Source organism: Dipodomys merriami, unplaced genomic scaffold (genome assembly GCF_024711535.1).
Source record: "Dipodomys merriami isolate MVZ:Mamm:240054 unplaced genomic scaffold, mDipMer1.0.p SCAF_179, whole genome shotgun sequence".
In the NCBI taxonomy this organism is placed as follows: Eukaryota; Metazoa; Chordata; class Mammalia; order Rodentia; family Heteromyidae; genus Dipodomys; species Dipodomys merriami.
The window spans coordinates 1,153,164-1,174,467 of record NW_027203148.1 but is presented as its reverse complement, the minus strand read 5'-3'; the positions used below and the strand labels follow the sequence as shown (position 1 = coordinate 1,174,467).

General features: G+C 33.2%; 1 pseudogene; it reads right to left on the bottom strand.

The window, feature by feature from the left end:
* Window positions 1–20,764: 20,764 nt before the first annotated feature.
* On the bottom strand, window positions 20,765–20,861 carry LOC138829921 (U6 spliceosomal RNA; annotated as a pseudogene).
* Between the last annotated feature and the right edge of the window lie 443 nt (window positions 20,862–21,304).

Sequence of the window (21,304 nt, the reverse complement as noted above, 5' to 3'; positions counted from 1 at the left end):
CTGCTTTCACTGTATTTGATGTTAGTATAATTTGTGGAGGGGAAGGGAAAAAATCAAATAGTTTAAATAGGGATACAGGTGGACCCATTGCAACAATGAGATATACAAGTCATTATATCGAAAACGAACTTTACAACTTTGGTGGTGGGGAGGAGGATTGGGTGGGGACAAGGGAGGAGGGTGGGAAGGGATGGAAGGGGAAACAAAGTAGGAGGATACAACGCTTCAGAAGAAATGTACTCATTATCCTGCCCAGGAAATTTTAATCCCTCTGTACAATTTTTTCCCAATAAAAAAATAATAAATTTAAAAATAGCAAAAAAGAAAAAAATATGAAAATGACATGATCTTGTATTTAATGAACCCCATGTATTCCATTCCCAAGTTATGTGAGCTGATCAGAACCTTGGCCAACTTGAAGACTATAATTTTGTCTCAATAAAACCAAACAAGAAAGGAATAAAAAATAAACCAGAAAGGAATACACAGTTGGAAATTTGGGCTAATTTTGTCATTATGCTTTGAGAAGTCAAGTTTCCTATTGAAATGCAACTCATATATAATCCTCAGTTGTGTTTTAAATGTTGTCTTAATTACAGAACATTTCTAGATGCAAGAGAGCTCATGATTCCCAACCAAAAATTTGAAAAAGTAAGTATCATTCTGTTAGAGTCCCAAGAAATGATGAAAGATTACAAAAGTTTAAGCCTGAAGAAATAAGAAAGTTCATTTAATGTAGGACTTTGTACACCTGGCTAAATTAGAATTTAGAGTCAAAATAGATATTTTTTGTTTGTGATTTAATATTCTATAGAATACTACAAAATTCTTTTCAAGTAAAAGATTTAATTTACAAATTCACTAATTAGTCTGGCATTCTAATTGACTAGAATATTCTTTCAGCTGGGAAGGTGGCTCAGTGGTTGAGCGTTTGCCTTGCATGTCTGAGGCCCTGGGTTTGATTCCTCAGCACCACATAAGCAAAAAGAAAAAAGCCAGAAGTGGCGCTGTGGCTCAAGTGGTGGAGCACTAGCCATGAGCTGAAGAGCTGAGGGACAGTGCCTAGGCCCAGACTTCAGGCCCCACAACCGGACCCTCACAAAAAAAAATATAATATTCTTTCAAGGCAAGTATAATAAGAATTAGTTAATAGATAATTCCAACAGTTCATGTGTAAGAAGATAATGTGAATAATCTAGACAAACTGTCAACAAATTGATTATATTGATTTATGTAGAAAAGGAGCAATCTTTTGAGACTTTGGTGTAACGTGGTATGAAGAGAGTAATTGTGTGACATCTTTTTTTCTACCTATACATAACACAGGAAGAAATTTTATTACTTATGTACCTCTGTAAACAATGAGAAAAATGCTAGGTTTGAGGTTTCTTTTTATTTTGTTTTTGTTGCTTGGTTTGTCCTAGGGCTTAACCTCAGGGCTTGGGCACTGTCCCTGAGCCTGTTTTTGCTCCAGGCTACTGCTCTACCACTTGAACCTCAGTGCCTCTTGGGTCTGGCTTTTCCTTATGAGTTTATTGGAGGTAAAAATCTAAAGAACCTTCCTGCCTGGGTGGGCTTTCAACCATAACCTTCAAATCTTAATATTAATATATACAGATCTCCTGAATATCTATGATAGATAATATATATGTATATATGATAAATATAAAATAAAATGAAAATAAATAATATTTGCAAGTGTTCTGATCTCAGGAATACCACTGCGGTGAAAATGATGTAGCAAAGTTTAGTGTAGTATTCTTGCCATAATAGGAAGGGCATCACATTAGGATAAGTGTAGTGTAGTATTTTTTCACAATAGTGATAAAGTAGTCATGATGTGAATTTAGGGAATTTTAAGGTGCACCTTACAAGCTGGAAATTGTTGGGCTAGAATGACTTTATGGGATAAAAACTTGGGATTGATTGTCATAGAAATAATAGCTTACTCTGATGAAGAAATGTTTACTCTTAAGGAATCAATTATTATAGATACTTCATAGTGTTATCCTCTACCAGAACATGTCTATTTTTCCTATTGACTTTTAAATATGTAATTCCTCATTGGAAACTGAATCTATTGCTGAATTAATTAAAATGCAAACTGTTTTGAATGTCTCTTGTATGGCATGTTCAGGATTTGAAAATGAGTAGTTAGTAGTCATAGGAATGTTGAGGAAAAGATATATTCTGTCCTCTTAACAATTAGTGAGTTTTCAAAGTTAGGAGTTTCCATAGAATTGAACTATTTTCTGTTTTAGTATGAGACAATACTAAAATACTGTTTTTTAAAAAAATAATGGCAAGTGTATTCTGACAATAATGTATAGTTTTATAACATTCATGTTGATGTCCCTCCGATAAATAAAGAGGTAATTCAAATTAGCAGGCAAAATGTTCATTTTTATAAAAGATAATACACAGAGAATAATATTTACTATACCAATACAGTGAAATTATATATTATGCAGCTCATTTTTAAGTTAATTTTATTGTCAAGGTGATATATAGAAGGGGTTGCAGTAATTGTAAGGTAGTGAATATATAACATCTCAAAAATTTTCCCCCCTCCCTTATTTTTCTCCCACTTTTCCTTCAACCCAATACTCCTCACAAGTTGTAAAGTAAATTTCTAACATGTTGTCTTGTGAGTGTTGCTATTGCATTGGTTTTCCTTTTGTCCTTTGTTGGGCCATTTTATTGCTCCGTTTCCCTTGCCAAATGAAGATAAATGTATATACCATACACAGGATACTGAAATCAAATACAACAGTGGACAAACCATAGAGGAAAACACAAAAGAAAAAAAAATCACATAGTACATTAAAAACAACAACCAAAAAGTAAAACCTCTCTTTCCATATCTAGGAGTTTATTTTGCTCAGCATCATTTTATGTGGTCATTTATACATAGCTATTGAGCCATTCTACTCATCTGCTAGGACTATCCTAGATACTTCCTAGTTATTACAAATGAGGGAAACCATGGAATCTGTTTTTTTGTGTCTTGCTTATTTTTCTTAGTAGGATTTTTCCAGCTCTTTCCATTTCCTTATGAATTGGAAGCATAGAATTCCTCCGTACATATATAAAACACATCTTTTTTCAATTCCCTCATCTACTGAGTGGTATATCGGTTTAAAACATGATTGCATGTAAGTATCACTTAAGGCCATTCAAAATGACAGATGGCAACTCAGCAGATATACTAATGTCATGATTTAAAATAAGATAGTATTTTATGGTGGTACAAGTGTTGAGATATCTGAATGAGTCGAGTGCATATCTTGCACTGAATTAGGCAGGAAGATATCCAATATCATATAGGATAAAAATGGTAGTGACAAAATATTTCCCTTGAGAAAGATATAGGAGGCTGCCAGAAGTATGAATTAGTTCAGATAATTTGAATAATTTAGAAATGCAACCTCAATTATGTCTCTTTACATAATAATCATGTAAGTGGAAGGGCAAAATAAGGGTAAGAGAAGAAAATAACTGACAGCAGAAAATTTTCCCAAGTTACAGTACAAAAAATATAATCTATAACTACCAAATTAAAGAGATCCCAATATAATATGTCCCACTTAATTTAGGTACATGCAGAATTTTTACTTGGCTTTTTCCTACTCTAATGCTCCAAAATAAATGAATACTTCTAAGAAAAGTTATGTGATTGCCATTGCTTCAACTTGAACAGTAACTGTGATAAGCCCTCTTTTTCTCATTTTTGCACTTGGAAAATAGTCCCTAAGTTGATGATGTTGTGGCTGTTTAGAGTCAGAGTTAGGGGCTTCTATTTGTACAATTATCCCAGAATAGTTTAAAGCCGTTTTTCCCCAAGACATCCAACTACATTGTCTGAAGCTGTACTTTGAACACACCCTCACACCTGAGCACATTATTTGAAATTATACTTCAGTTTTTCTTGGCACATTCTATTTGTGCCTTTGTCTTTTTTGCACATTCCTTTTGAGTTCATAGTTGCTCTATTTCCATTTCATCTGTACAAACTGCTAAGAACATTGTTCAACTACCACTTCTTGTTTGCACACGCCCAGTCTATGTATGAAAGTACTTTGTCCATGTTAAGCAATAGAGTAATACTTACTCTCTGAGGAGAAAAGTTCCACAATATAATCCTATGCCCACATTAGAGGATGTAGAATTTAAAGCATTTTGAGACAGTGATATTAGAATTGAAAGGCTCCTTAGGGAAATTTTCCTGGAGCTCATTAGTTTACCCTAAAGAAATAAAAATATCCACAAAATTTGGAGCTAATTACTAAGTATCCGAATTAACATTAGATCCTAGATGTTGTGTTAATACAAGTCATGATTGTATTATTGTTACAACAGAAACCTTCACAACTTGGCAATGTGTATGAGAAAATGAAAGAAAGGCATTAAAGCAAAATGTCTTATTTTTTAGGCATTTAATCCTAGTGGTGAGGGTAATGTCTGAACTCTTCCATTCAAAAAAAGCTTGAAATTTATAAGAACACTTTCCTACATATATGAATTTGTGTCAGGTTGATAGACAGGGTTATTTCAGCATGGAGATATACCTAACAAGAATTACATTTCAATAGAGTATTTGGCAGTTATGATGTGTCAATAGCTATTGAAGCATTTTCTATTTTAAAGAAGAATCAATTTGAGGAGTCTTCAGTCACATCAGTAAAGCTGTATGTTCAACTTAATACTTGGTGTTACTTGTCCTACATTTATAATGAGTAGGCTGATAAGATATCCAAACATATCTAAATATATTTCAATAAAATCCCGAACTGATATGGATAGAAGAGTCACTAATTGGAACTGTAGGACAAAGTAGGCTTGTCTGTGCTTTAGTTCAATCTATAATCTCCTGGCTAAATAAAGTTTTCAAAAATGTTCACAGAATACCTCTAAGAAAAGTTCATGACAGTTATATCTGTATAATATTTCTAAGGTCAGGATTAAAGCATTTGTTCCCAACATTTAGAATCAACAGGACCTGTTGAATTTATTGGTCCAGAATTTTATGTCTTCACATTCATAGCTCAACATTTTATCAATATGACTTTCACCAAAACACTGTTCTTATTGATCTAGTCTATGTCCTTTTACTTTTCAAATCCAAATAGTAGATTTCCTTACTGAAATTTCTTTCCTTCCTTTTCTTCTGTTAATCTGTGTTTATTACCTTTTTCTTTCCTTATTTATCTCTTTCCTCCAATCTTGTCCACACTGGTACTCACATTGTTCACACTTTCGTCAGAACTTTCCTTTTCTTCTTCCCTTTAATTATGACCCTGATTTTATCATTACATTTCATATTCATGTTCGTGGATATTTTGATGTTGTTCAAACAGACCTATCTTGGCATCTGTTTAACATAAACCTTAGAACTATCAGAGAGTTTATTTTCCTCTAAATCCATCTTTTCCTCCTGTAGTCCTTATCACCAAGAATGTAACTAACACAGTTAGGAGACAGAGATGTGAAAACACTTTATATTTCTTCTTACCCTACCTCCATCCATAGATAAGATGAATGATCAAGATTTTTTCAGTTTCTGTCATAATGTAATTTCTATGTACTCCTTTTTATGCCCCTGACACCAGCCTATTGCAAATACTCATCACCAGTCACTCAGTCCTAAAACAACTGTTTACAAAGTATGCATTTTTCCCCATAGTATTTTCATATTGGTCCTCTCCTTCACCAAATGACTCTCCTTGTAAGCACACAGAGTAAAGAACTCAGAGAAAAATTCTAGTACCATTATTTACTCACAACATTGACTGTTGGTGTTATATTTTTCATCTGTAAATGGATGTAATCTACTAGAAATATTGAAGACTATATTTGTTTTATTCTAGAGCAAGGAAAAAGAAAGTAAACAGTCCTTACATTTTCTACCTTAGCTTACAAATAAGGAAAGAGTCAAATTCAGTTTGTTGGTATAAAGTCAGAAATAGTTTCATGCAGAAATAAAAATAAATTTTAACTCCTGGCTCTGTAGCTTGTGTCCTTTTATGGTAACTGCAGTTATGTAAGTGGTATTATGTAAATTGTATCATGTATTTACAGCTGTAATGAAGAACATGTTCTTAATATATCATTGGTAAACATTGGTTATTGAATAGTATCTATATGAGAATGTTATTTGAACTAATCACACTAAGTTGAAACCTACATCTTAGTACATCAAAATATGGAAATAAATGATTTTATTTATAAGAAAATAATACCACCAAGAACAGTGAGTATACATTAGAAAGACCGCTGGAATAACATTACTGTTTTTACTGTCTCTACCTGTTTATGTGATTGTATTTCTTGATATTCAAACTCTCCTCTTGTTATTCTGGTTCTTTTTTTTTTTTCTTTTTGGTTCGTCATGGGGCCTGGACTCTGGGCCTGGCACTGTCCCTCAGCTCTTCAGCTCAATGCACTCTACTACTTGAGCCACAGTGTCACTTCCCACTTTTTCTGCTTATGTGGTGCTGAGGAATCAAACCCAGAGCCTCATGTAGGCAAAGCCAGCACTCTGCCTCTGAGCCACCTTCCCAGCCTTCCTCTTGTTATTGTTATTATATGTAATCCAACTCTGTTTATAACTATGCATTCAATATGGGAAATTTAGCTTCATAGATATCTAAAGATTTTTTTATTCCTTTTCAATCACAACATCGTCATTATCAGGCTACACTGTCGTCATCATCCTCTCCATCAAAATTATAATTAGTATCATAAGTGCTAATTATTGAACGTTGGATATTTGTCTATGATTTTATTATTATTTGTCTTTTGATTAATAATTTTAATGTTACCACTCTGCATGCATCCATATTGAAATTTTGAACAAATAAACAAAACAAAAAACTAAACCATATCAGGTTGCTTCACTATGTGCTTATAACAAATTATGGAATAGATTTCTTTGAAGCATTGAAAATTCCTAATCAGTATGAATTAACTTCCTCCCTGTCCTTAACTACAAACAAATATTTAAGAGTTTGGGCAGAACCTTTTCAAGTAATATACTGTAAATGTTACTACAATATCATATGTATATCTAAAATTCCCTTGAAAGTAATGAACTCTACTTTCTATTGAAATATTAGTTATTTTATTCTAGGAAACTTTTAGAAAACTAGAGTGTATATCTTTGAAATGAAAAAGGTCAAGAATAGTAACATGAAAATTTTAGAGGGTGTCTGTCATATATATATATATATATATATATATATATGTTATGTGTAAAAAAGTACATTTTAGAGACTATTTGTCATCAGAAATATATACATATATCTAAATTTATTTGCAAAGTGATATACATCATAGTGAAACAAACATCTTAAAACATAATTAAAATAAAAAAAATACTTCATGAAACCAAGTGCTGGTAACTCACCCTTATAATACGAGCTATTCTGGGTGCTGAGATCTTAGAATTTTTTCAAAACCAGCCCAGACAGAAAAGTACTTATTAAATTCTTATCTCCAATTAACCACTGAAAACAGGAATTAGCTCTTTTCCTCAATTTCTGGAGTGCTGTCTTTGAGCATAAAAATGCTTAGGGACAATTCCCAGGCCTTGCAAACAACACCACCAATAACAAATTTTATCACATTAATTTCACAAAGGCATCTTTTAACTGCTGTGAACATTTCTTAGAAACATGAATACATACCTCTGTAAAATGTTAAGTAAAAAAGTATAGAATATTTACGTCTGTTTTAAAGACATGACTATTTATACTGTTTAAGATATTTAGGTAATGATTAGAAGTTAAGAATAATGATAGGTAGGTCATATACTGGGAGTGGTTTTTTTATTCTATTTTTATTCTATTTTACAATAGTAATAAAATGATATTTATAATGATTATATAAAATTACTCTTGCTTGGTATTTGACTTATCATAAGTGATAAATATTTTTAAATGATTTCCAAAGCAAAGGAGTATCAATTCTTTTGTGATTTCAAAACAATTAAGAAAATGATTTCAAGGTTGGTTCACTCTAAGTCTATATTTGTTTTCTTGTTCTAGTTTTCATATGTTTGTAGAAATTAAAATTCCAAAAATTTAATGGATATTGGTATTCAGGAACATCTTCACATACAGTAATATTGGATTCCCTTAAGTGGAATTGCTTTATTTCATTTGTTACTTTCACCAATAAATCAAGATGATTGTGTATTTTGTTCTTTTCATTGCTTTTGGCTCTTATCTTGAGAATACGTTTTTCCTAGCAAGGTAGAGATAAGCAATTGGATTGTACAAGTAACATATGACTTTCATAAAATGCAGATGCATAGATTTGTGTCTACTGTCATTTGCTAAAGTTTCTTCCAGAAAAGTTTCTCAATTACTTAGAAATTTTTTCCCTTCCCCTCCACAAATTATACCGACATCAAATACAGTGAAAGCAGGGGTTATAATGTGGTGGAGGGACATACAAAGGAACAAAGAAATAATCTTATAAATGTGTTAGAAACAATCGCATGAAACAAAAAATGCATTTGAATACATATCTTAGGGTTCATTTCCCTAACATCACCTTATCTGACCTTTTCTGCTTGACTCAGACATATACTAGATATTGCAAATAAGGGAAACCGTGGGGGAAAAATAGGGATACAGATGAACCCATTGCAACAGTGAGAAGTACAAGTCAAAAAATGAACTTTACAACAGTGGGGGGGGGTAGCGGGGAGGATTGGGTGGGGCGGCAGGGGAGGATGGGAAGGGATGGGAAGGGCAAACAAAGGAGGAGGCTACAATGCTTGATAAGAAATGTACTCATTATCTTGCCCATGTAATTGTAACCCCTCTGTACAGTTTTTTTCACAATAAAAAAATAAAAATAATAAAAATTACTTATCACATATACTTTTGGATTGAGTTATCTCTGTATAAACTCAAACGGACAAAATACCCTCAAAATAAACAGAAATCACATCTTTGTTTTAAATGCAGCAGTTTACCAAAAATATCTTTTTAGCAATTCTGCAGTTTGTGTGAAGAAGTTTTAACAATAGTTTTTTTAATGACATGCAATTCACTTACAATACAATATCTCCTTTTATTGTATACATTTTAGTGCTTTGGAAGTGAATTGTACCTTCATAGGTTTTAAAAGCCTAATTTTCACAAACTTGCATTTCTTCAAATAGAAATGCTGTAAATTTTAGAACAGACATTAAAATAGATATAAAATTCAGTTACTGGAATTTGCCCAGCATACATTCTCTATAGTGTGTCTTTTCAAAATTTGTTTTTGGGGATCATTTCCAGGGTCTCACACATACTATTCAAGTTCACTGTCAATTAACTACATTCTCTGTCCAAAAAAGTTTTTTACTTCTGTTTAATACATTCATAGAAGTGTAATACCTGGATCCTGTACAATTCTTTCACCTTTTGAAGACTTGAAAACTTGTTTGCTAAAATGATTGCATTATTAAACATATCGATCACTATGAGAAGTATATCAATTTATCCACAAATGCATTACTATATTTTGGGTCCTCTTTTTATATTATGGTCATACTAGTGAGTTTTCTTTTTATTATTTCTTAGACACTAAAGAGGAGCTTATTTCATATGTTCCTCCTATTGATTATTAAATTACATATGTTATTTAAAGAAATATGCAGGAAAAAATTTATATAGAATTAGAAGATAGAAAAATAAAGTTTCAGAATCACTGTAACATTAACATTGTAGCATTAACAAATCTGTGCCCTCTGTTGGATATGTTTTCATTTCTGTTAGACTGTCCCTTGATTTATGAAACGTTATCACTTGATATAATCCACTTCTTTCTTTTCTTTAGCCCCTAATGTTTTCCATGTCAAATTTTTAGAAACCTTTACTGATCAATGTCATGAATTTTTACATTTAATTTTTATAGGTTTTTACAATTCACATTTAGTTTGATAATCATTCTTTATAAGGTTTGAGGTCGGCCATGTACCGGTGGCTCATTCCTGTAATCCTAGCTACTCAGGAGGCTGAGATCTGAGGATCGTGGTTTAAAGGCAGCCTTGGCAAGAAAGGCCATGAGACTGTTATCTCCAATAAACCACTAGAAAACTGGAAGTTTTTGCTGTTGCTCAAGTGGTAGAGTGCTCACCTTGAGCTGAAGAGCACATGGACAGCGCCCAAGCCCAGAGTTCAAACCCCATGACCAGCAGACATACAAACAAACAATGGATTGAGGTAGTAGTCTAAGATCATTCTTTAAATCTAGAGAGGCAATAGTGCCAATACAACCATTTAAGTTTCTGTTTTTATTTCATAAAGTCATAGCATCCTTTTCAAAATCTGTGGATCATAAAACTAAGAATTTATTTTTGAAATATCTGTTACCTTCTTCTATGTGTCTGTTCTTATAGTAGAACTATGTTGTCTTCACTACTAAACATGGTAATACTATTCAAAACTAGTATGAAGGCTCAAGCTACACCATTTTACAAGATTTCTCTGACTGACCTGTATTCCTTGAATTTACATATGAGATTATTGAGCAGGTGGACCAATGTTCTACAGAGATAACTAAGTATTTGATAGTCATTCATATTTCACACCTTGTGAAAATACAAACCCCTGATATTATATATAGAAAATGTCTTAGAGACTGCTCAATGCAGTCTCATTTAGGAATGAGTTAAGATTTAGATAGCAGTACAGCATAATAAAGCTGAATGATAACTACTTGAGCTTCACTGCAGAAGAGAGTGAGAGGGAGAAGAATGGTGGACCACAGAGGAGCTGTATGTCATTGGTATTGTTTCAAAAAACAGAAAGACTTCAGAGAAGAGAAGGAGAAAAATAAAGTGTCCTGAATCTAGTTTCTTTTTAATCCACCTGATAGATTGGACTGAAAGTCAGATAACATGGGAAAAATAAAATAGAAAATAAAGCATTGTATAGAGCTGTTACAATGTAAAGAAGCTGTACTAGGAATCTAATTAATTTCCAAATAAATAAGAGAAAGAATAACAATAACAATTGCTAACGTGGATAGAAGATGGATCACATTTTATCATACATAATTTTGAAAAACCATACTAGGTATGAAAATTTGAAATTCGGGGATGGGAAGGTGGCTCAGTGGTAGAGCACTTGCCTTGCATGCCTGAGACCCTGGGTTCGATTCTCAGCACCACATAAGTAAAAAGAAAAAAAGCCGGAAGTGGCGCTGTGGCTCAAGTGGTAGAGCGCTAGCCTTGAGCTGAAGAGCTGAGGGACAGTGCCCAGGCCCAGAGTTCAGGCCCCATGACCGGACCCCCCCAAAAAATCAAAGTCATAATTTAAAATACAATTTGTATTATAACTAGATAGTATAGCTCAGAGGTAAAACATTGGCCTAACATATGTGAAGCAATTGTGTGATCTCCCAAGCATTACAAAGTACACCCAAAGCACACACACAAAATAACAAATAAACACACACACACACACACCACATACACACATTTGTTATTATCATATTAAACAGAGGAAATTACCACAAATAGTAAAAGTATTTTAAAATATGAAATCATAATATTGCTCATACTATTTAAAAGTTTAGTAGAAATAAAATAGTCACAAGATTCTTGGATTCTTTTTTTTTTTAATTTTTATTTTTATTGTGAACATATTGTAAAGAAGGGCTACAATTTCATGGGCAAGATAATGAGTACATTTCTTATCAAGCATTGTAGCTTCCTCCTTTGTTTTACCTTCACATCCCTTCCCAGCCTCCCCCAGCCCAGCTGCACCAAAGTTGTAAAGTTCGTTTTCGACATGACAACTTGTACTTCTCATTGTTGCAATGGGTCCACCTGTATCCTTATTTAAACCACTTGTTTCCCCCCCCACACACACACACAAATTATACGGACATCAAATACAGTGAAAGCAGGGGTTACACTGTGGGGGAGGGACATACAAAGAAACAAAGAAATAATCTTATAAATGCGTTAGAAAGCAATGCATGAGAGAAAAAGTAATTAAATACATATCTAAGGGTTCATTTTCCTAACATCACCTTACCTGACCTTTTCTGCTTGACTCATATATATATGAGATATTGCAAATAAGGGAAACAATGGAACCTATGTTTTTTGGGCTTGGCTTACTTCACATAATATAATTTTTTCCAAGTCTTTCCATTTCCTAACAAATGGGGCAATATCATTCTTTCTGATGGAGGCATAGAATTTCGTTGTTTATATATACCACATTTTCTTGATCCATTCATGTACTGAGGGGCAACTGCGTTGGTTTCATATCTTAGCAATGGTAAATAATGCTACAGTAAAATAGTTGTGCTGGTAGCTTTAGTGTGGTCTTGTTTGTAAATATTTGGGTAAATGCCCAAAAGTGGGATTGCTGGGTCATAGGGGAGCTCTATGTGAAGTCTTTTGAGGAACCTCCATATTAATTTCCAAAGTGGTTGAACAAGTTTACACTCCCACCACCAATGAAGTAAGGTTCTCTTCTGTCCACATCCCCTCCAGCATCTGTTCTTATTAGAGTTCTTGATGTCTGCCATTCTAACTGGGGTGAGGTGGTATCTCAGTGTTGTTCTGATTTGCATTTCTTTTATGGCTAGGGAGGTTGAGCATTTCTTCATGTGTCTATTGGCCATCATTCTTTCTTCTTCAGAGAAGTTTCTCTTTAAGTCTTTAGCCCACTTCATTATTGGGCAGTTATTTGTTTGAGGATTTGTTGTTGGGGGTTTAATTTTTTGAGTTCCAAGTATATTTTAGATATGAGACCCTTGTCCGTTTTATGGCTATTGAAGATCTTCTCCCAATCCGTGGGCTTTCTATTGATCTTGCTAGCTACTTCCTTTGCCATGCAGAAGCTCTGCAACTTCATGCAATCTCATTTGTCCAACCTTCCTTTGATTTGTTGTGTTTCCGGGTCTCTATTAAGAAAATTTTGGCCTGCGCCAAGGAGACCTAGAGTTTCTCCTATTCCATCCTGTAATGTTTTCAGAGTGTCTGCTTTGACTCCATGTCTTTGATCCATTTGGAGTTGATTCTGCTTCAAGGTGGATCTAGCTTTAGTTTTCTACAAGTACTTAACCTATTTTTTCCAGCAACATTTACTGAAGAGGCTCTCTTTCTTCCATTCTATTTTATAAGCTCCCTTATTTAAGATTAGATGGCTATAGGTCTGAAGTTTCATTACTAGGTTTTCAATGCTATTCCATTGGTCCTGAGGTCTGTTCTTGTGCCAGTAAAGAACTGTTTTTATTTCTATGTCTTTATAGTAGTGTTTGAAATTTGGTATTGTTATTCCTCCAGGTGTGTTCTTTCCGTTGCGGAGCGTTTATGTAATTAGGGGTCTTTTATTGTTCCATATGAATTTTTTGATTGCCTCTTCTATTTCCTTGAAGAATGAGGTTGGAATTTTGATACGTATCACATTGAATTTGTAGATAACTTTGGGAAGTATTGCCATTTTCACGATGTTAATCTTTCCAATCCAGGAGCATGGAAGTTTTTGCAACTTTCTAAGTTCTGTTTTGATTTCCTTTTTCAAGTTTTTAAAGTTTTCATCATAGAGGTCCTTCACTTCTTTGGTTAAGGTAATTCCTAGGTATTTTAGTTTTTGTGGGGCTATCACAAATGGAGTTGCTTTCCTAATTTCAGCCACACTTTTCTCATTGTTGGGATACAGAAAAGCCATTGATTTTGGGGGGTTAATTTTATACTCTGGTAATTTGCCAAAGTTTTGAATTAGCTTGAGTAATTTGGGAGTGGATTCTTATATATTAAGTAAATTGAAAATTAAGAAATAAAAGAAATGAGAAATTTGTAAAAAAAAAAAGTTTTAAGTAATAAACATTTTGAAATATGTGTCCTTTTATTTTGACAAAAGATTGATGTTACTAGTGTTTTAACTCAAGATTTAGAATATGATAACCAGGTGCTCTATATCTTGCTAGGGATGGCTATATCTCTAATCATTTCACTCTGGAAATTTTATGATAAGGTCTCATAGTTTCTCAGTCTCTCCGAATTACAAACCCTATTTACACTTCCCACAATAGTTAGAAAATGGAAACCACAAATCACTATGCCTAGCTCAAACATTTTTTTTTAATTCTCGTACAAATATTTCCAAAATGTGACCAGGTAATAAAGCCTTTTTAAATAAAGTATGTGCTTCTTGAAAATACAGTATTTGTTACATGGACAAATATGTTTAGAACTATAAGAAAACACATTTATTTAAATTCACAAACCATATAAAATTTAAGAAAATAATTTTTACATATTCACATGTTAACTATTTTGAAAGCAAAATATATATCTGAATAATTTACATGTGTTAATATTATACAAAACTAAATTAACAAATCCTCCAACTCTGAAAAAAGAATTACCCTAAAGAAACCAAACAAAATAAGTTCAAAATTTGAAATTTAGAAAATAAAATGAAGTGTTCTCTTTAGTTGACTTAATTAACTGTAAACCCTTTGTATATCAATTTTTTAATAAAAAATGCATGAACAAAGAAAGAAATATACCCATTGGTCAATATCGACAGGAAAAACATCAGTAGTTTTTTTTGAGTGTGCAAAAATTCAATGGAAGAGATAACAATGTTCCTTCCATCATAAATGTACTCATTATCTTACTTATGTTACTGTATCCCCTCTCTACATTACCTTTACAGTAGAATTAAATTGAAATTAAAAATGAACTAATCAATATACCAATTAAGAATTCGTAGGGAGCTAGGAAGTTGGCTCAGTGGTTGTGTGCTTGCCTTGCATGCTTGAGGCCCTGGGTTTGATTCCTCAGCATCACATAAACAGAAAAAAAGCTGGAAGTGCCGCTGTGGCTCAAGTGGTCAAATGCTAGCCTTGAGCTAGCCTTGAGGGACAGGGCGAAGTCCCAGAGTTCAGGTTCCACGACTGGACCCCCCCCCAAAAAAAAACAAAAACAAAAAAACCCCACCAGAATTACTAGAAGCCATTGGTTAAAAACTTTTTAGAAAACTTCCCTAATTACCCAAGTAATATAATTTGATGATACTATTTAAATACTTCAACTTCAGCAGAGAAGCCAAAAGTTTAAAAATGTTACAAAGTAAAGTAATAAATCAGAATATATTACTATTAATAATAATCAAAAGATGAATTTATAGTGGTAATCAAATATGTAAGAAATGAGGCAATTTGCCATTCGTTTGCACTTTATAAGTGAGAAGGAATTTTCTAGGTCTTTTAAAATATATAGTAAGTTTAATGAAGAAACTATTCTGTCACATCATATGAAACTGGGATGAAGCTGATATTAGAACAAAGAGCAGATTCTACTAAGTTTTGGATGTTAATGTTTATACCTATTTTGGTTGTTGGAAATTGTGTTCAACTTGGGGTATTATTTTTGTTAAATTGGTGTCATATCAGTGGTTAATTTTAGGATAAGGGTTCCCTTTCCACAAGAACATGCTCCTGATCTGTCTTTTTAGCCTTCCCATTATCAATGGCATAAGAGTTGCACACCAACTTGTCTAGATTCCTACCTTGGTTGGCCTGGATTCTGTAGTCCTTCCAATTTTATTCTGTAGATAGTGCAGGATGGTGGAAATAATCCAATGCACCCAGCAATAAATAGAGAAGGAAGTCCACTAAACTTTTGGCCTGGGTTCTGTTCTCAAGCCTCCTCAATAATTAAGAGTTCAGATGGGAGCCCCTGGTGCCACGCAGTAAGACTATTTTTTTTTTAAAGCAACTACACATATATATGACTTAGTCATGTGAAAACCTCAGGACAAGAATAAAAGATCAGTGAAACATAAAGGACAGGCCCAATTTTAACTAGCTACTTAGAGGCTGAATAAGCTTAGCTAGCTACTCAGGAGGCTGAGATATGAAGACCACTATTCAAAGCCAGTCCAATCATGAAAATAAATGTGATTATCTCCAAAAAAAAAAAAAAACAGAAGTGGAACAATGGCTCTAGTGGTAAACCACTATCCTTGGTCACAGAAGATTAGGGAGAGTGCCCAGTCACTTTCAAGCCTCAGGAATGATGAATGAATGAATGAGCACTTGCAAATGCACGTGCATGTATACGCGTGCATGTGTACACACACACACACACACACACACACACACACACAAATGAGTATTTCAATGCAAAGTTCTTTTTTTACGGTGTTGTAATCTATTTCCCTGTATTAGTTTACAAATTAACAAAATCAGCTAAGCACCTACTTACATACAACTCATCATGTTTCTCTAAAGTGAACTCTCTTTTTGGAAGCATGCTTTTATTTGAACCAAATGTAAATTATTCAGAAGTTCGATTTATCTCCCTCAATTCTGTAGAATTAGATGATTGTTTAGCTTGGTCCAACCAATATAATTTTGTGAAATCCTGCATCAAGCAACGTATTTCTTTCACTAGACGGGAAGCCTCTTTCAAACAATTAATAATAGGTTTTCTTCTCCTTGCTAGCATCTGTAGTTTTAATATCTTCTTATATTTCATGATCTGTCTGTGTATGACAAAGACTGCTGTGCAAATAAAAAGACCCTTTGCAGCACTTATCATTTATATATCATTCATAGATATGAAGGTGTTTAAATATTACTGAAATTGCTTTGGAATGAATCATGTTCACCTTGACTATCGTGAAAAAGAAGAATTGGTTTCTCAGAACTTTAGGAATGAACTTGATTGAAAGAAACAAAAGGAAAAGTGAGGAACAACTCGACACATACATTCAAATGAAACAAAACAACCCAAGAAAACAAATTAATTAAGTACTGAAGAACCTGCAGGAAATGCAAAGACTTAAAAAAATCAGGTATGACAAGCTTATGAAAATCCTGACTACATGGGAGTCTACTCTTGTGAGGATAGAGGTTAAAGCCCAGACTGGACAAAGATGTGTACACAATGCCATGCACCTGATATTCTAAATTCCAGGAAGAATAACATAATGTGGACTGAGCTCAAGATCATATACAAGTATCTGAAAAATAATCAAGATAATTTAGGGCTGGAGACATGACAAAGTGGTAAGAACACCCACTTATGGGGCACAAGACACTCAATTCAAACTCTAATATTATGGGCATTAAAGTAAAAAACTATGATTTTAAATAATTGGAATAATTGTAAGATTTGAATATTTGAGTGGAAAATGCATGAGCGAGATAGAATGAACCCATGGTGCAATGCTTTCAACTTAAGTGAAAATATTTTCTGGTACTTCAGAAAAAACTGTTACCTGGCAAATGAGCATGGTTGTACATTTGGGTGATGGACATACTTTACTTACACAGGTGTAAATTAAATAGATTTTATTTGGGTAGTTTGTACTTCTTGAACTAAGAGCCTTGATGATGTCCCTGAAAATTTTCTCTCAAGGCTACCACTCTACTACTTTGAGCCACAGTTCCAATTCTGATTTTCTATTGATTGTTTGGTGATAAGAGGCTCCTGGACATTACTGCCCAGGATGACTTCAAACCATGATCATCAGATCTCAGCCTCCCGAGTAACCAGGATGCCAGGCATGAGCCGTCGATAGTTTTAATAATTTAGTAAACTGTACAGTTACTGAAGTTATTCATTATCATTATAACCTGTGTAATATATGTGTGTATGTATATAACAATGCATACAGATAGAAATATCTTAACATATTTTTGTATCTACAGTAGGTTTATGAAATCATCCATTATAAAATAAAATGGAGACAAAAGTTAATAAGGAGCAAAACAAAGGAAATGACCACATGTTTCTTGTTGTTGAATGGAATACGAATTGCAAAAATCAGTTTGGGAAAATTATCTGTACGTTAACAAAATAGATAAGAGCTATTAATTCCAATCCATCTGTTTGCCCATGTTGTGCAACCTCACACATGAGTGTCAAAATCAAACCACAATTTTTGCCTTTGCTTTTAACTCACCTGTTATAATTTACAGGTTAGATGAAGTAATCAAATAAAGATTAAAATAATATTATGTGAGGCTATGAATTGGAGCTGAAAATTATATTAAATGTGATAATAGCTAATTCAATTGCATACTTCTTACTTTTACTCTGTGATGTCCCTCATTCCCACATTAGGAAAGTACATAGATGGTTCTCACTAAATTATATGTACAATTATGAAATAATGTATTGAAAAAATATGGGAACAATGTGGTTTTAGCTTATTTAGACCTGTAGGGGGAAGTGTGTTTTTGAGGACTTGCAATACATTGTGATGAAGATGAAGGGAGGGATGTTCTTATTCTGGAAAACTGGCTAGAGGATTGCTCCCATAAAGGTAGTGATGAATTCTACCAAAAGATTACAATAAAATCACTTTCACAACCATGTTCACTGCTGCATTATTCACCATAGCCAAGTTACGGAAACAACCCAGATACCCTTTGGCCGAGTGATGGTTAGAAAAAGTTTGGCACATATACACAATTGATTGCACCCATCCATTCTGAAGACTGTTACATTATTTGCAACGAAATGGATAGATCTAAAAATATATTAAGTGAACTAAGTCACTAAGTGAACTAAGCCAGATGCACAAAGGACCCATGTTTTGTCTCATATTTGGAAGCTAGAACTTTATACAGGTTTACACAAATATATTAACCAAAGCGTGCTATTTGCAGAGGAGTATTTCAAAGGTGTAATTTCTTATAAAATTGAAGTTTTAATCCAACAAAATATATATCAGGAAACTATCACTTGGAAGATGTGAGGGGAAGTCAAAAGGAAGGAATAAAGAGAGTTATGGAGGAAGAGAGTGAAGGTATAATATTCAATGCAGATAGTATGAAACTAGAAAAAATTAAAGTGGGGTGAGGTTTGGAAGGGTGTGGAAAAGTTATATAAAGATCCATTATACTTAAAAAAATACTGATTTGTTGAATGGAAATTCCATTTTCCAAGTATTTAAGATAATAAAAATATAATTAAAAACAATGGAGACATCTGATCTTAAATTCTATTTCCATCTCTTTTAAAAAATTTAATTATTTTCTTTATAAATTGATCAGAGGGATGGATTTTGTAGTTAGCTAGATCATTTCACATCTGTCTCTCTCTTCCTCTCTCCCTTTCATGGTTCTCATAGGTAATATGATTGTTCCATAATTATCCTAATTTATTTTGCTTTTATATTTTTGGTTGCATCATTTCACTTTCTGCTCTGCCATTTCCCAATTCATTTATATAGAAGGCATTATTTCCTATTTTCTCATTCCTAGAATAAGCTGTACATGAAGACACCACTGGTCCTCATTTTCAGTCTGTACCTTTGAATACGGAGGAAAATCTTTCCTCTGCTCTCTACCAATTCCCTACTCTCCAGTTAGAATAATTTAGAATAGTAAAAATTAAAAAGGAGAAAATAAATAATAGTGAAAAAAACAGATGCAGAAAATTTACTGGATTTTTCTGACCAGTTCATCCAATGTGAACTATTGGAGAAATACATGGACACCTCATTCTCACTGGCACTCAAAATCTCTGGCTAGGCAATTCTGATGAAGATGAGGAACAAGATGAAAAAGTAAGAAATGGTATCAATTGCAAAAGAAAAATGGAGAAGGATTCATGTAAATTTCTTCTTTGGTCTGCCGAAAATAATCGCCTTACTACAGTGTAGAGACTACTTTCCAAAAAGGCCACTCATGTGAATGCTAGGGATAACGATGAATATACCCCTCTTCATCGAGAAGCCTACAGTGGGCACTTAGATATTGTCCATGAGTTGGTGGCTCAAGGTAGATATTCATGCAATAATCGTGAATGTCTGGACAACCCTGCACAGTACTTATACATGGAATAATACCAGAGTGGCTTCTTTATTTCATCATGATGCTGATACAAATGACCAAACTAAAGGCTTCTTGAGCCCCTTGCATCTTTCTGCTGAGAATAGAAATAGCAAAGTTATGCTAGATCTCCTTCTGTTGAACCATTATATAAAACCAGGTCTGAAGCACAACTTGGAAGAAACTGCATTTGATATTGCCAAAATAATAATTATGTATCACTACCTCTTTGAAGTTGTAGAAGGCTGTAGAAATTGTTCTCCTAAATCCTAATGGTTTGGGTAAGTTTCTTAAATTTCAAAATTGCCAGTCGATCCTAGGTGTCCATACAAAATATTTTTACAATACAGCAGCAATATCTTACTTTAAAAATTCATGGATTCCATGGTATTCTTCCAAGTGAACTGCCTGACTTTGATATAAAAATATATTTGAGTTGTTTTTATACACCTATAATGATTTTTGTGATTTTTTAATCAGAAATAATTTTAAGTTATCTGTTGAAATGAGTAGTACAGAAACTAAAGATAATTCTGGTGCTTTTCTGAAACAGTGTATTTTAAAATATTTAGTATTCTGTTTGTATAATGTCCATAATCTATTTCATTCTCTCCTAGATACAATACTTTGAATTCAACATTGTTTTACAATAATAATTAATTAATTAATAAATGTGACCTTTCAGATTGCATTCCATATAGAAACAGTTTAAGATTCCTTTAATTCCTAGGTCCTTATAGAATTTTATTTCTTTGGGATAAAATGACAATGTTATCATATTTCAAAGTTTTATAAAAGTTATGCTATGTAAAGGCCTTTCTAAAAAGGTGAAGATTGAATACATTGATGTCAAACTAACATTTATTTCTATTAATTACATGTATTATTACACTTGTATATTTGTACTCAATTTTTAAATTACTGTTTAATTTCTTGCATCTGAAGAATGAAAAATATGGAATACTTCACAAATTTTCATATCATCCTTGTACAAGAACCATGTAAAACTCTGTATTGTAATTTGGGTAGACGTGCTGCTGAAGCATGTAGTATCCTGTAAATTTAAATAGTTAATAATGCAATCTTAAGACAGGCATATATCCTTGGTTGCCTATTTGTAACAAGGAAACCTTATTGTTCCTAAATTTCTATTCATATTATTTCTGTAAAATTCTGTGTATGGTGGAAAAAACATATTTTTTCTTCGATTGCTCACATTTGTAATTTTTGTCAATGATTATTTTAAGTCTTTTTCATTTGAAATTTGATCATACTTTGAAGCCTTTATAGCTAGGTCCAAAGGTGATGGCTTTTCAAATACTTGTTTATCAACTGATTGAGCTTTGTGGAGCTAATGCATTCAAAGTAAGCCTTACTTAAGAGCTACTTCTAAACTTCAGTAGCATAAAATTTCCCAAATAAAGGCTTACTGGCACAAATGTCTCCCTGACCCTTTACCCTTGCTCCATGTAGGAACAGACCAACCAGA